This window comes from Ochotona princeps, chromosome 6, assembly GCF_030435755.1.
Source record: "Ochotona princeps isolate mOchPri1 chromosome 6, mOchPri1.hap1, whole genome shotgun sequence".
NCBI lineage: Eukaryota > Metazoa > Chordata > Mammalia > Lagomorpha > Ochotonidae > Ochotona > Ochotona princeps.
Genome location: NC_080837.1, coordinates 67,175,966 through 67,191,464, shown reverse-complemented (window position 1 = coordinate 67,191,464; position 15,499 = coordinate 67,175,966). Strand labels below are relative to the sequence as shown.

Here is a 15,499-nt window from a genome sequence, read left to right as displayed (position 1 = left end):
GAACCAGGGTGGATGTAGGATGGGCTGGGCTAGGTCTCCGTCCCTGCTGAGCCATGAATGAGCTGTGTCTGGGTATAGACTAGGCTTGGATGGGCTGTGGCACCCAACAGTAAGAACTGAAATGGCGGAGGGCCAGTCAGGAAAGGCTATTGTTCCTGCTAGGATGGAGGGTAGACTAAATAAGGATGGCCCATGGACCCACCAGTGTGCGTGAGATCTGGCATTGGGAGCGGTTCTGATGGATATGGAGGAGCTTGGCAACTCTTCTGTCGGGACACAGTCCCAGCAGGTGAGTACAAGAACCACAATCGGGAGCAGCCCAGACCAGGCCAGGTTATGGTACCCATGGGCTTATCTTTGGCTCAGGTCCAGGCCAGGCCAGGCCAGGCCAGGTTACAGCACCCATTGGCAAATGCCAAGGTAAGGCTGGCCAAGTCAGACTGGGCCACAATGCTCAACAAGCACATGTGGGACCCAGGGAAGAACGGGTGAACTCGTTTGGGGACTGCAGGGTGCTCCCCTGCTGGACCACTATTCGCACCTGTGAATATGAGAACTGGGATTGGGGGCAGACTCAGCCAGGCAGGGCTACAACACCTGTTGGTCTGCATGTAAGTTGGATCAGGGACAAGCCAGGCTGAGTGGACTATTTCTACTGGTACATGCATAAGCCAAAGGGGTTGAGGGTTAGTTGGGCTTTGCTGCAGCATCAGCTAGCAGATACTGGCACAGGGGGCAAACTCTGTTGAGCTAACCTGCAGTACCACCTGGAGAGTGCAAGATCCGGGAGTGAGTGTGGGCCCAGTAGAGAAATAGTGGGCACCTCCCTCTTGGGTTGCCACTCCGACTGGTGACCATGAGAACCAGGACTGGGATCAGCATGACTAGATAGAGAGTGGCACCCACCAGCACATGTGTGGCCTGGATAGTGGGACTGATTGGGTTGAACGAGGCTTCAGTGCACATTGACACATGTGAGAACTGAATGGGATGTGGAATAGACTGGACCAGTCTGCTGTACATATTGGCAAGAGCAGGAACTAGGGCAGGGGGCAGGCCTGGTAGAGGTTATTGCGGGTTGCTTCAACTAGGCTACAACTCCCACTGGTTTGTGTCAGGATTGAGTGTGCCGTGAGCAGGATCAGACTGAGCTGTGTAGAAAACAGGGCTAGAAACAACTGACCCAGCAATTGCAACTAACATTGTGCACAAAGGCCAATTTGGACGACAGATTATGCTGGACCCTGTGTTGGCATGCACACACAAGAATCAGGTCTGGGATCTCTTCAGATGAAGTTTCTTTTGGAATCCCCTCCCCCACTGAACCATGGAGGTTCCATGGTCTGATCATGAAATGCATGTATCAGAGCTGGGCCTCCTCAGTGGCTTAGATGAAGCAGTGGACAGCATATCCAGATGCACATGGACAATATGGCAGTACATTGGAGCCTGCAGAGAACGCCTGATACTATAACAGAGGATGGAGAACAGAACAAATCGATTAACTAACCCAGCCAAGTGTTGGTAGCGAATACATGGGCAATAGAGTCTCTAAGGTGGACTATGTCAGTCTGGAGAGAGTTCATTGTATTTGGGAGTGGCAAGATCAGTAGCAATACAGAACTGTTGAACTATCAAAACCACTTGAGCAGGACCCTCGGAGCATACCCCACACCAGGGACCCTGGGATGGTTGGGAGGCTGGGTGTGGCTTCTCCCCTCAGCTCTCCTTTCCTCCCAGATACAGGAAGGAAAGAAGAGAATGTCAAAACAATAGTCTCACCCACTTTCCTGTAACCCTTGACTCTTCACACCCTAATCAAATATATAAAAATTATCAAAAATAAAATTTATGCAATTAAAAAAAGGTTGCAGAGACAGACACTGAATATATATAGTGACCTCTTCCAGTTCATGTCTGTCTCTCATCCTTCATCTCCTTTCTCAATCCAAGATGGCACTGGGGAAGTCATTGTGTGAGGTGGGGGAGAGTGCTGCCGGGCACCCCAGCCATGATGATGATGATGATGATGTCAGCCCACTTGACAAGCCCATCAGTTGTCCTTCCTGTCTGTCGGCCTGACCTCTGTGGTCAGCAGTCTCCAAGAAAGGCAGCTGTTACCTCATCTCTCTCTGTGGTTGTGCGTAATGGAAGCCATTTCCTTCTCCCTCAATGCAGGGCCAGCCTTGTGGCTTTCTTAGCTCATCGGCATACAGCGGAAGTGCTGTTCTGGTGTGTCTGGGCCTAGCCCGTTATCAGCGCCTTGGCAACTTCCTCTCCTTCTCATCGGGAAGTCCAACTGGCTCCATGTCACAGTCCTATGTAGAAGCATAGACTGTGCGCACCGAGAGAAAGGGAGGCCCAACCAGCCAGCTCCTCCAGATAGCCCAGGTGCAGGCACCATATGTGGGAGTGAGGGTTTTGTCTTGGGTGCTTCCACCCCAGCTGACACGCCTGGATAGAAGCACCCAGCTGTACTCAGCTCAGTGGCAGAACTGTGAGGAGGGCTGCAGTGCAGTAGAGGTGGCTCTGTTGAAGTGGCAGCTCCATGAAGCCCCTCTCTGACTGCATCTCTTTTCCCTGGTGGGCTGCCTTCCACTTTACACCCCAACCACCCAGCAAATGTGCATGCTGGGATGTCTTGCTTCCATACATTTTCTCAAGCCTTCTTCCCCTTTCTCATCTCTCCTCTCGGCCTGGCCAGCTCCTGTTTCACTTTTGTTCCATTTCCTTCCCCCTTCCTCTCTCCCACCAGGAACCTGTAACACCCCAGGCCAGGGGGAGAACATCTGACTTGTGGAATGTATGAGGCTTGCAAAACCATTTGGTTTGGCTCTGCTACAGGGATCACAGGTGGGACTCAGAAGTCAGTTTTATCTGTAGCAGGCTAATATTTTAAAGTTGATGATTTTATATGGCCTATGAATGATGGTATAACTATTCAAATCACCCCTGGCAGGAGAAAAAAAAAGATTCCCTACTACCTACTCTATGCAAACCTCTGCCACTACACCAGTAATGTTGACATTTTTTCTTTATGCTGCTGCCTCCCTAAACTGAGTTCTTCAATGGTGGCTACCGCATATTGTGCAGCTTTGAGACATTATTTTTCTAAAAGATTTATTTTATTTATTTGAAAGAGCTGAAGAGAAGGAGAGACAGAAAAAGAGAGAACAAGAAAGAGAGATCTTGCCTCTTGTGATTCACACCCCAAAGGGCCATACTGACTGGAGCTGGGCCAGGTCGAAGCCAGGAGCCAGGAGCTTCTTCCAGGTCTACAGGTCTACCACTTGAGTGCAGGGGCCTAAGGCTTGAGCCATCCTCCAATGCTTCTTCCAGGCATATCAGCAGGGAGCTATTTCAGAAGTGGAGCAGCTGGGACAGGAATCAGCACCCATGAGGGTGTGGCATTGCAGACAGCAGCTCTTCACACTATGCCACAGTACCAATGAGACATCACTTTTTATGGAAATAAGAGCAAGTAAGTTCCTCAAGATTCTATCAGCTCAGTTAGGGACTACCTTCAGTCATCTCTGACAGAAATCCAAACTCCCTGGGTTAAATGCTGGTTGATTGTTTTCTTCTCAGAACAGATTTGAAGGCAGACCTTCCAGGGGTGGGGAAGAGGACACTGCAGCTTGTAAGTCAGCAGCAGCCCATGTTCCTTCTGTCTTCCTGCTTCACCACCTACAGAACGTGGCTTTCCTCCTTGTGGTTGCCCCAAGGTCACAATGTGGCTACCCTGCCACCAGCCTCATACCCTCATCCCAGGCAGGGAGAAAAGACAGGGCAGTGCCCATATCTAGAAAGCACTGGTTTTCCCAAAATCTCCAGAAGTCTTCCACTCAGGTGTCGCCAGCCAGAGCAACATCATGTGGCCTTTCATAGCTGGAAGACAAGGAGGCCACACTAGTCCCTTGGGGAGCCTGAGCTTTGAGCTAGAGCCATAAGGACTTGGGGTTGTGTCTGTAGGGAGTAAGGAGTAAACCCCCATCTCAAAGAGTTGTTGAGGGAAAACGCAGGTAAATATTGTCCTAGTACCAAAGACATAATAAATGCTCCGTGAAAGTAATTCTCTTCTTGTATTTCCTGAGATAGAACTCTCAGCTAAGAGTCCTCCCCAAAGGGATTAAAAAAAAAAAAAAAAAAACAGTTGGCTCAAGGCAGCTGTGGCACTCATCCACTCTCCTACCATGAGCTGTCTTGATGAATGAGTCTTCTCTCAATTGTCTATTCAACTGTTAATAAATCCAACCTGGATTATCATGATGACTCTTCAAACTTGTGGCCCCAGACACACAAAGCCTGGAGGGAGAAGCAAAAGGCAGCAGAGATGTGTTCATTCTTTTGTGGCTGTACTACCACATACTTCCTGTCAGATTCAGGGAAAAACACCCGCACCCAAACTCAGCCCTGCCTGTCAGAGGCCTCAGGCACAGGAGGAAGGCCCGGTATCCCAGGCATCAGAACAATCCTTTTTTTTAATTATTAATTTTTTATTTCTGATTATTTTTAAATAGTTGATTAGCGTGATTCAGGTCAAGGGCTACAGGAAGGTAGGTGAGATCACCATTTCCACATTTGTTTTTTTCCTTCCTGTATCTGGGGGAAGCGAGGAGACAAGGAGAGAAGCCACACCCAGCCTCCAAATGCCTCTGCTCCCTGAAATGGAGGACAGCCACCCAACACCACCCCAGGGTCTCTGATGTAGGGCATGCTCTGAGGGTACTGCTAATGAGGTTTCGATAGTCCAACAGTTCTGAATTACTGCCAGTCTTTCTACTCCCAAGCACGATGGAATCTCTCCAGATTCCACGGGCTGACATAGTCTACCTTAGAGACTCTGTTTGCTCAGGTATTCACTGCCAACACTTGGCTGAGTTAGTTGATCCATTTGTTTTGCCCTCTGTCCTATTTTGTGGTACCAGGTGTCCTCTGCAGGCTCCAGTATACTGCCATATCCTCCATGTGCACCTGGATATACTGTTCACTGCTCCATCTAAGCCACTGAGGAAGCCCAACTCTGACACATGCACTCTATGGTCAGACCACAAAACTTGCAATTCTTTCCCTGGTTGGGGTTCTGAGTCCTGAGCTAGACTTTCCACTGTTGAACATTCCTGTGTTGGCTAGTACTTTTTGTTTGCTAGGGAAAAGTATAAGCACAACCAAAAAGAAAATGACTTATGAAACAAGTAAGTGTATTGTTTCTGGTGACCAAAATGTTCAAGAATGGAACTTCAGGCATAGATGGATCCAGGTGCCCAAACGAAGGACTCAGACATCTGTCTCTTCTTGCCAGTTTCTCCGTAAATGGTCACAAAACAGGCCATGAAGCTACTGCTGCTTTTTCTTTCTAAACAGAACTTAAATCTTAGTTTCTTTTTTGGTAAAAAAAAAAAAAAAAAAGATGAACCTGCTGATTGGAAAGGCAGCATGAGAAGGAGAGACACAGAAAGAGATCTTCTATCTGCTGATTCATTTCGCCAAATGACTGGAATAGCACATCTGGGCCAGGAAGAAACCAAGAGCTCCATTTGCATTTGTCACATGGGAGTTCTTGGGCCATCTTCTACTGCCCATATGCATTAGCAGGAAGCTGGATCAGAAACAGAGTAGCCAGGAGTTGGCATGGGTGTGGCAAATAACTGTTTGACCAGTACACCACAACCACCCACCTGAAAGCCTATGGAGGATGGATCCCTCCTCCCGGCCCCCCAGCTCAGGAGCCCTGACACAAGGAGGATGTCTCTTCCATAACAGTTCCAGCAAAAGTTCTGAGATTAACTTAGCTTGGGTCACGTGCTCATCCTGGAATCCCCCTGAACTAAGGAAATAGGGTTTTCTTATTGACCAGTTTTGGTCATCTGATCACACCTGGACCATTCACTATGCTAGAAGGATATGGTATCTTATTGGCCGGTGTGGTTCTGTGCCTTTCAGTGAACCAGGGATGCGGCCAACCTTAAATCGTTACAGTTAAGAGACAGGGAAAGGTGGCTCCCCTAAAGGGAAGTGGGAGTTCTCTTTCCAACAGCTGCTGGAAACCAGGCACCCAAAACTCTGTACTGTTATAGATATTGTTGAACATTAATGCCATAATTTGAGTAATGCTCTTTGCTATCTGTCAGTAACCTATTCTTTGTTCAGGTTCATTTTGGTTGTTCCCACAGTCTCCATAACACAATTAACTCCCAACATCCCATATGGGTGCTGATTGAAGTCATGGCTCCTCCACTTCCAATCCAGCTCCCTGAAATGTGCCAAGGCAAAGTAGTAGAAGGGGACCCAGGTGTTTGGTTCCCTGCACCCATGTGGAAGTCCTGGAAGAAGCTGCTGGCCCCTGGCTATAGCCTAGCCCAACCTTGGCCGTTGCAGCTATTTGTGGAGTAAATCAGCTGATGAAAGAACTTTATCTTTCTCTCTTTAACTCTGCCTTTTGAATTTATATATATACACATATATATATATATATATATACACAGATTTATATAAAAGATTTACTTATTTGAAAGTTAGAATTACACACAGAGAGGAACACAGAGAGAGAGAGAGAGAGAGAGAGAGAGAGAGAGAGAGACAGAGAGAGACAGAGAGAGCTCTTCAATCTACTCAATCTACTGCTTTTCTCCCCAGATGGTCACAAGGGCTATGTCAGGGCCAGACTAAAGACAGGAATTTTTTTCAGGCCTCTTGTAGGTGCAAGCACTTGGACCATCCTCTACTCTTTTTCCAGGCCATTAGTAGAGAGCTGGATTGGAAGTGTAGCAGGCATACATATGGGATGGTGGACATTGCAGATGGTGGCTTAACCCACTATGTCACATCACAGCCCCACTAAATCTTTTCCTTAAAAAAAAAAAAAAGATTGGCATGATCACTTCATCTCCCAACCCCCCTCCCCCACGTGTGTTGGGTCTCACCATGGCTTATGATGACTCACACAGCCATTTCCTGCACTCTGGTTCCGAGGCAAGTCTGAGTGGGAGCGGGGCACGCCTCCCATTCATCAGCAAGAGCCAGAGGAGTAGCAATGCTTGGACCAAAGTGCTCAGGCCTTGGAATGACAGGAATGCAGGATGGTGAGCAGGGCAGGGAGCACACAGCTCCCTGGGGAAGAAAACCCATCCGTGGGCAGAAGCTGGCTTTTCTTTTTTAAGTCACACTGAGACTGTCTTTTTGAAATATGTACGGCAAAACCTGGCATGCAGCTGAGAACAGATTGAGATGCGAAGATGGCAGTTGTCTTGGAAACTTCATGTCCTGAATGAATCTGAGAGGAGAAAAAGAGGGAGTGAGTGAGTTAGTGAGTGAGTCATGGGATGCCTTTTCCCTTCAATTAGCAAGGGCAACCACCCCACAGGTCTGCCTCCACCCCTCCTCCCAGGGCCAGCACCTTATTAATAAGTCCAGAATCTTGCTGCCCTGCTCCTGCTTTTCATAAGCTGTCTGTTTCCTGTACAGTCGTTGATGACTTCGGGCCAGGGACACTCCCTCAGGTGGGGAGTGGGGGAAGCAGTGAGGGGGCCCAATACCACCATTCTCCCAGCCTCAGCCTTACTTGCAGGCACCTGCAGATTTCCCTGGAATAGTTTCTGTACAGCTCAACAGGTTTTTAATTATGTGAACTAATATTTGCTTGCTAGTAAACCATGTTTACCCTCACAAAAAGGCAAGCTCCCAAAGACTGGCATTAGGCAAGCCCAGAAAACTCTAAACATTTATGCAAATGAGCTTCCATTCCCACCAGCCTGCCCAGGGAGTTTGGGCACCTATGCCACCTCTTGGCCTCTGCCTCACATGCTCCCTCTCTTCTGTTCCCTGGCTAGCAGGGCTGCCACCTCCTCCCGTAGATGCCTCCCCTCCCCAGGCAGGCAGGACCAGTTTCTTCTGCCTCCTCAGTCAACACTGATGGACAGGGACCCTCATGGAGCTGCAACCAAGCTGCCCTTTCCACTGCTTCCAGCCCCTGTTTCTGACTGAGAACTTGAACTTGTCTGAGGCAGTCTGAAAGTCCTGGTTTCTCAATTCTTGTCAAGCGCTTAGCCCAGCTTGTTCCACTGCCAAGTTTCTCCCTCGTAATTGTGACATGTTTGTCCTCAAACATACTCATTTCCCATAGCCAAAAGAGCCTGAGGGAGACCAAAAACAAAACAAAACAAAAAACTCAAAAGATAGAAAGGAGGAAGCTAGTTAACATGAGCCTTCTTTTATCATAGCAGTGAACCTGTTCCCAAAACCTTGGGTCTGGTAGTGGTTAGAGACCTATGTTCTTAATTTGAGCTCCGAGAAAATGCCCAGTATCTCCTGCCACCCTCCACTTCCACTCCCTTCCCTGTACACCCCAGGCTGCAGGCACTGACACTCATCTTGGGAAAGGAAGTGAGATCAAGTCACAGCCTACCAACCCAACGGAAGTAAGCCATTTATCCACCAAGCGGGCTGAAGGAGGAGCCAGTGGGCAGCCTTTCCTTGACAACAGAGCCTGGGTAGAGATTACCAGAACTCCAAGCCACACCCCAAGTTCTCAGGGTGTGGTCAATATCTAACCAGTTGCGGGCACACCCTTGCTGCTGTCTACACTGCTGGCTGTGTGTGCTGAGGGCCGGAGGGGCCCCTGACTTTCAGTCCACATTACTCAGCTATAAATAGTTGCCTCTGATGACCTCAACCTGGGCTTCCTCAAAGCTCGGTTCTTCACTTCCCCTAATGCATGGACCAGTGTTCCCGTTCCTGCAAGGAGAGTGTAATCCTTAGGCAGCTCTGAGGTAGGGCTGGGAAGGAAGGCCAAGGAACTACACGATGATCGGCTGCACTCAAGGCGGGGTCGGGGTATTGGGAGCAGCGGGTGGTGGAGGGTAAGGCCTTCAACAAGGTCCTGGTAAATACATACCAAGTAACACCACAGAGAGGATTTCCAAGCATTTTTGCAGCAAAACTCAATTTGGCTTTCCATTCCTTTTTCTATGAACTTTTTGATGTCTTTACCATCACACTTCTCCCAAGACACTAAACTAAAACAACCAAGTTTGTGATCCTTAAAATCAAAGAAAATGTGCCATATGTGGGGTTCTTTCATCACAACTTGCCTGCAGGGACAAGCATTTCATCTGTGAAACATGCCCATGCTGACAGTCCTGTATGTACTGCACGCACGCGCACATTCCCTCTCTCTCTCTCTAAGTGTCATGTATTACAAATGGTAGAGAATTCCAGGCTTTCGGGACTGTGTGACACTCCAAGCAAGAAAATGTGTGATTTCAGGCCCAGCTTTGGACTGGATTTCTGGAGCTCAGCCAGCGAAACAGCTCAGACACTTGCATACTCAGCTCTTCCCGCCTTAAGCCAGGCTCTTTATCAGGTTAAGGAGGGAATTTCTGCTCCCTTCACTAGCTCATGCTCCAACCCTCTGACAGGGGATTGAACAGCGAGAAAGCAGCTTCCACCAGCCATGTGGAAGAGGGAAGAGGAGGGATGAGCAGAGCACAAGCATCTGACAGTATGAGCAAGGGACATGTGGGCATGGCCACCCAGCCCAAGCAGCCACCCGCTGGGCAGTCCTGGCTCGCAGGCACACAAAGTGGGATCCGCTTCAGAAGAGGGCAGAGACTGACAGGGAATGGGTTCTCTCAAGGTGACAGCCTTGCCTGAGGCATTTATGCCTACGAGAGTTTGTGGGAAAATGGAAGTAAGAGTTAAGTTTGGAGTGGGTGTGTGGTGTAGCCAGAGCAGCTGCCACATGGGATGGCTGCATGCTGTATCAGAGGGTCTGATTCAAGTCCCAGCAACTCTGCTTCTGATCCAAGTTCCTACCAACGTGTCTGGGAGGGTCGTGAACAATGGACCAAGCTCCTGGGTTCCTGCCACTCATGTGGGAAACCTGATTGAAGTTCCTGGTTTCTGGTTTCAGCTTGGACTAGCCCTGGCTGTTTCACCCATTTATGAGGTGAATTAGCAAGTGGAAGGGGTTTCTTTCACTTTCTTGGTTTTTTTTTTTAAGATTTTAAAATTTTTATTGGAAAGTCAGATATACAGAGAGGAAGAGAGACAGATGAAGATCTTTCTTCCATTGATTCACTTCCCAAGTGGTCGCAATGGCCAGAGCTGCGCCGATCCAAAGCCAGGAGCCTCTTCAGGTCTCCCATGTGGGTGCAGGGTCCCAAGGCTTTGGGCCATCCTCGACTGCTTTCCCAGGCCACAAGCAGGGAGCCGGATGCGAAGCAGGGCAGCTGGGACATGAGCCATACCCATATGGAATGCCGGTGTGTGCAAGGCGCGGACTTTAGCTGCTAAGCTACCATGCCAGACCCTCTCTTTCTTTTTCAAATAAAATTAAAATAAATCTAATGTTTTAAAATATATAAACCCAAAAACTATGAAAAAAAATAATTTAGATTTGGCTAAATCTAAGTTTTAACCTTTGTGAAACAGAAGGCGCTGTGGATGTTAGGAGAAAGTATTCACAACAATTCAAATTTGGAACTAATGTCCAGCAAAAATGGAATGTGTAAGAGTGCTAGTAACACAAGTCAGCCATTAATATACACAGGAAATTCACAAATGTAATTGTGCATATTGAATAGAGTATTGCTCCTGACCCTGAAATTTCATTTCTAGATTGATATATAACAGAAACATCCACATATGCATGCTAAAAAGCTGTATACAGGAATATTCAGAGCAACGTCATCTGTTAATAGCTAAAAGCTGGAAATAGCCCAGATGTCTATCAGGAAATACATTGTGGCATGCTCATGTAATGGAGCATTATAAGCAGCCCCAATGAATGTACACAGCTGCACATAGTACATGACTGATTCAGACATATAATGTTGAATGAAGCAAACCATGATGCAAAAATGCACGTTTGGGTGATTCTGTTTAAATAAAGTTCAAAGCCAGACAACAATGGAGGAGGTAGGGGAAGGTCAGATGCTATCACTTTGTAGCTTGCCCTGGGAGGCACCTGTCGGAAGAGCTCACCATGTGGTAATTGCTGGAAGTATACACTTGATTTACATACCTTTCCCCTATTTTTATACCTCAAGAAAAATGCCCCCAAAATGCAAATAGTCAAGAGCCATATGATAAATGAACCTATTTGGAAAACCTGGGAAATACTATTTAAGATAGCTCCATTTATTTTCTGCACATGATAATAGCAATATTTTTAAATTGATATTGTCCAATGCTGATGAGGATAATGGTGGTTACAGAAGTTAGACTTTTGGGGGGTGAGAAACTTGGTATTATCTACCAAAAGTTTAAATATACACACCCTTTGGTCCAGAAATTCCACTTCTGCAAACACAGCCTTGAGAGATATTCATACGTAATCACACAGATTGGTGTATAAGATTGTTGGTCGTGGTACTGTTGGTGATGCTGCAAAATGGAGAACCACTGAGGTATCATTCCCTAAATCTGTGGATAAAGAAACCTGGATACATTTATACAATCTGGAAGAAATGAAGCTGTTAAATAAAAGAAAGGAGGGACCAGAGAGCCAGAGTCTTATTTGGATATTGGTTTTAGTACTGGCTGCTCCATTTCAGAGCCAGTTCCCTGCTAATGTGCCTCGCATAGCAGTGGCAGGTAGCCCAAGTGCTTGGGCCCCTGACCCATGAGGGAGGCTCAAAGAAACTCTTGGTTTCAGCCTGGCCCAGCCCCAGAAGGTTGTGACCATTTGGGAATTGAGCCAGCAGATAGAAGATCTTTCAATCTCTTCCTCTCTGTAACTCTGCCTTTCAGATAAAAAGAATAAATATTTTTTTAAAAAAATAAAGCAAAATGAGGGCAATCTGTCTATACCAGCATAGGAAGAGTTCCAAGGAACACAGCTGAGTTGACAACAGTTAATCAAGAAACACAAGTTGCTTGACCTTACTTAAGTGTAAATTACCTGGAACTGAACATTAATAACCACCAAAAAAAAAAAACCAAAAAACAAAAAAGCACCACAAAGATAAAGCCCTTTGTGGCTTATTCCTCTGATGACCTAGCCAATCCTGCCACTCAAGATAAGTGGAACTTCTCCCCCAGAGAAGCCACATGAACTCCATAGCAATTTTCTGGAACCATCCAAAACCCAAAGGACTACATCGAAGAAGGCAGGAAGTATATCTGTGCCCTGGCTCTCAGCAGGGCCTCTGTGTGTCACGCCAGCTCCCACACAGGCCTGAGCAATCGCACATGGAACCGCTCCAAACCCTTGTGCTGCCCAAGCACTTTTCAATAATTAACTAATCCGCCCAGAGGGTGGGGTGGCCACTGCTCCCACAGACTCAGCACTCCCCTCTGCCAGCTGCCGCCTCTGGAATGTGAAGGTGCCCGCTAGAAAGGGCCCAGGGGTCAGGCCTCAAACTCAGGAGGTTGGGAGGCCTGGGATGAGACAGCCAGCTGCCCTCCCAGAAAGTTCTCCAGGGAAGAGGTTTCCGTCCTGCCCCCCACCCTCCATATCTTCCCTCATCTTCCTCCTCCAGGCTCACTGCAGCACTTGGTACTGTCCATGTGGACCCTGGCCATTTGTTCTCCAGCAGCCTATGAGCCACAGGTACATGTATAGGTCCTTTCCTTTTTTATTTCATTGTATAAATAAAAGCAGCAGTTTCTGTTTTGATATTTTAAAATGGCTGATATATGGAGCAAGAGTTACCAGACTTGGAATCTAATGGATCGCTACAATTTCAAAAGCCTGTAAAAGTGACCCCCTCATGGTATTCGTTTCTGTTTTGCCAAACACAAGCATTTTAAAAGCATTTGGATGGTTAGGACGTGATTGGGGTGAATCCACCCCTATGGGAGAACCTGAGTTGGAGTCCTAGTCCATTCCTAATGTCAACTTTCCTGCTCGTGCAAACCCTGGGAGACAGAAGATGATGTCCCCAGTGCTTGAGTCTCTGCCACCCATGTGGCAGACCTGGATGGAGTACCCAGCTCCTAGCTGCAGAATGAGCAGTTGCAGCTGTTGCAGCCATTTGCAGAATGAGCCAGCAGATGGAAAATGTCATTTCATTTCTCTCTGTCCTCTTCCCTCTCCCCTCATCAGCCTACCTTTCAAGTAAATATAAATAAATAAATAAATAAAACCTTAAATATATAAATTCCAAAACTGAAAAGCAACCTGAACTAATATCATCCTCCCTTCAAGGCAGTGAGCACCTTAACACACCAACTGTGACAGTACAGCAGTCTCAAATGGTCACAAAGCACGTCAGACTTGCTACATGGAGGGTCGCTGAAAAGCACACAGCTCTTGCCCAGAGACAGGTGAAGGTTTCCCCACAGATGAGCACTGGTTCCCCTTGGAAAGAACTGGCCCAGACTAAATCATAGGTTTCCAAACATGACTGTGCCTGAGAAAGGGAGGAAGGCATTAAAAAAAAAATTTGTAGAGCCCAGGCTCCTATCCCCAACTGACTGCCTCCACCTCTCAGTTTTTCTAAGGTAAGGTCTCTGGGATATTGTTCTTTATTTAAATTTTACTGTGGCGATACAGGAAGGAAAAAAGAACGTGGAAATTGTGATCTCCCCTACCTTTCTGTAGCACTTAATCCTAATCACCCTAACCAACTATGTAAAAAAAATCATCAAAAATTTTAAAAAATTAATAAACATAAAAAATAAATTTTACTGTAGCAAAATATGCATAGTGTAAAATTTGCCACAACAACCATTGGAAGTGTAGAATTTAGTGGAATTAACCATTCTCCCTGGCCAGTTCTAATTGCTTCACTCTTTCCTTCCTTTCTAACTTCCTTCCTTCCTTTCTCTTTTAATTTTTATTAATACAGATCTCCTATATTTCATAGATATATTCCAAAGAAGATAGCCATATTTCTGTAGTGAATTTACCTATTCCAAGTATCTCAAATAAATGCAGTCATATACTATCTATCCTTTTGTGTCTGGCTTACTTTAATATATATATATATGTTATATACATTTTATTTGAAAAGTGGAGTTACAGAAAGAGGAAGACAGACACATATGTATAGAGAGAGAGAAGGAGAGAGAAGAGATCTTCTATCCACTGGTTTACTCTCCAAATGACCACAACAGCCAAGACTGGGATAGGCTGAAACACAGTATGAGGGTTCAAGTACCTGGATCATCTTCCGCTGCTTTCTCAGGTCCATTAACAGGAAGCTGGATTGGAAGCAAAGCAGGCAGAACTCAAATCCGTGCCCATTCGGGATGCCGGCATCACTGCAGGATGCTTAGCTTGCTAAATTGCATTGCCAGCCTCTTACTTGACTTGACACAGTGTTTTCAATGTTTATGCATGTCATAGCATATATCAGAGTTGTATTCTTTTTTTTCTTTTTACTATTTATATCATGAAAGGGAAGTAAAAAGCTCAAGGGAAATGAGTATTATCTTATTCAGTTTTTCCATGTATTTTGAGGCTTACTTCTCCATCTTTTTGAAATCCTGCACTGGTATACAAGTATCTGTTTGAGACCCTGATTTCAATGTGGGGGCTTTTATATCTAGGAGTATAAGTGCTAGACCATGTGATAATTCTATATTTCACTTTTTTGAAGGACCACCACGCTGTTTTCCATAACAGCTGTATTATTTTACATTCCCACCTGCAATAGACAAGGGATCCAATACTTCCACATCTTTGCTAACACTTGCTCTTTTTTTTTTCTTCTTGAATAACCACCATTCTAATGGGCAAGAAGGGGTATTTCATTACCGGATTTCCTTTGGCTTTCCTTAATGACTTAAGTTGTAGAGTATCTTTTCACATGGGTTTTGCCCCTTTTTTTATATTTTGGGGAAGCAAATTTCAAGTCTTTGGCTCATTTTTTGAACCAGGTGGCTTGTTTTTTTTTGTTGTTGAGTTGTGGAGTCTTTAATCCCATATCAGTTTCCTAATTTACAGACATTTTCTTCCGTTCATTGGGTTTATCTTTTCATTATCATTGTAGTGTAATTTTTTTGGAGACACTAAAGTTGATGAAGCCAAACTGAATTATTTTTCTTTTGTTTTTCTCTGTCTTGGTGTTATATCCAAGAAATGCTGCAAAGTCCAACATTGTGGAGATTTTCCTCTTTGGTTTCTTCAAGGAGTTTCATAATTTAGTTCTTAAGTTTTTCAACTGTTTTTAGTTGATTTTTGTGCAGATACTCCTTCACTCACAATAAAATTATATCCCCATAAACCCATTGTAAACTGAAAGTACTGTAAGTTGAAAGTACCATAAGTACACCTACCTGCTGATCAACCTGGCCCAGCAATACAATGCACTGTGAAATGTGGGTTATTTGTCCTTGTAATCACAAAGCATCATAACAGACAATTGTACCACATATTGGTAGCTCAGAAAAATATCAAAGTACAGTGTTTATTGAACTCATTGATTTCACATCATGTAAAGGCAAAAGTAATAAGTTTATCATAAGTAAGGGAAAGTCTGTGATATAAAGTAAGAGTCCAACTTCATTAATTCACAAGAAAGGCGTCCAGTTTTCTTGGTACTGTTGAAGG

The 15,499-nt window shown here is 45.8% G+C and overlaps 1 long non-coding RNA gene across 1 annotated transcript; it reads right to left on the bottom strand.

The window, feature by feature from the left end:
* Positions 1-7,172: 7,172 nt before the first annotated feature.
* LOC131480590 (uncharacterized) lies at positions 7,173-8,584 on the bottom strand. The gene is made up of 2 exons (XR_009245644.1): positions 8,405-8,584; positions 7,173-7,273 (listed from the first exon to the last, which is right to left on the bottom strand). It is a non-coding gene; the product is annotated as an uncharacterized LOC131480590 (long non-coding RNA).
* Positions 8,585-15,499: the final 6,915 nt, after the last annotated feature.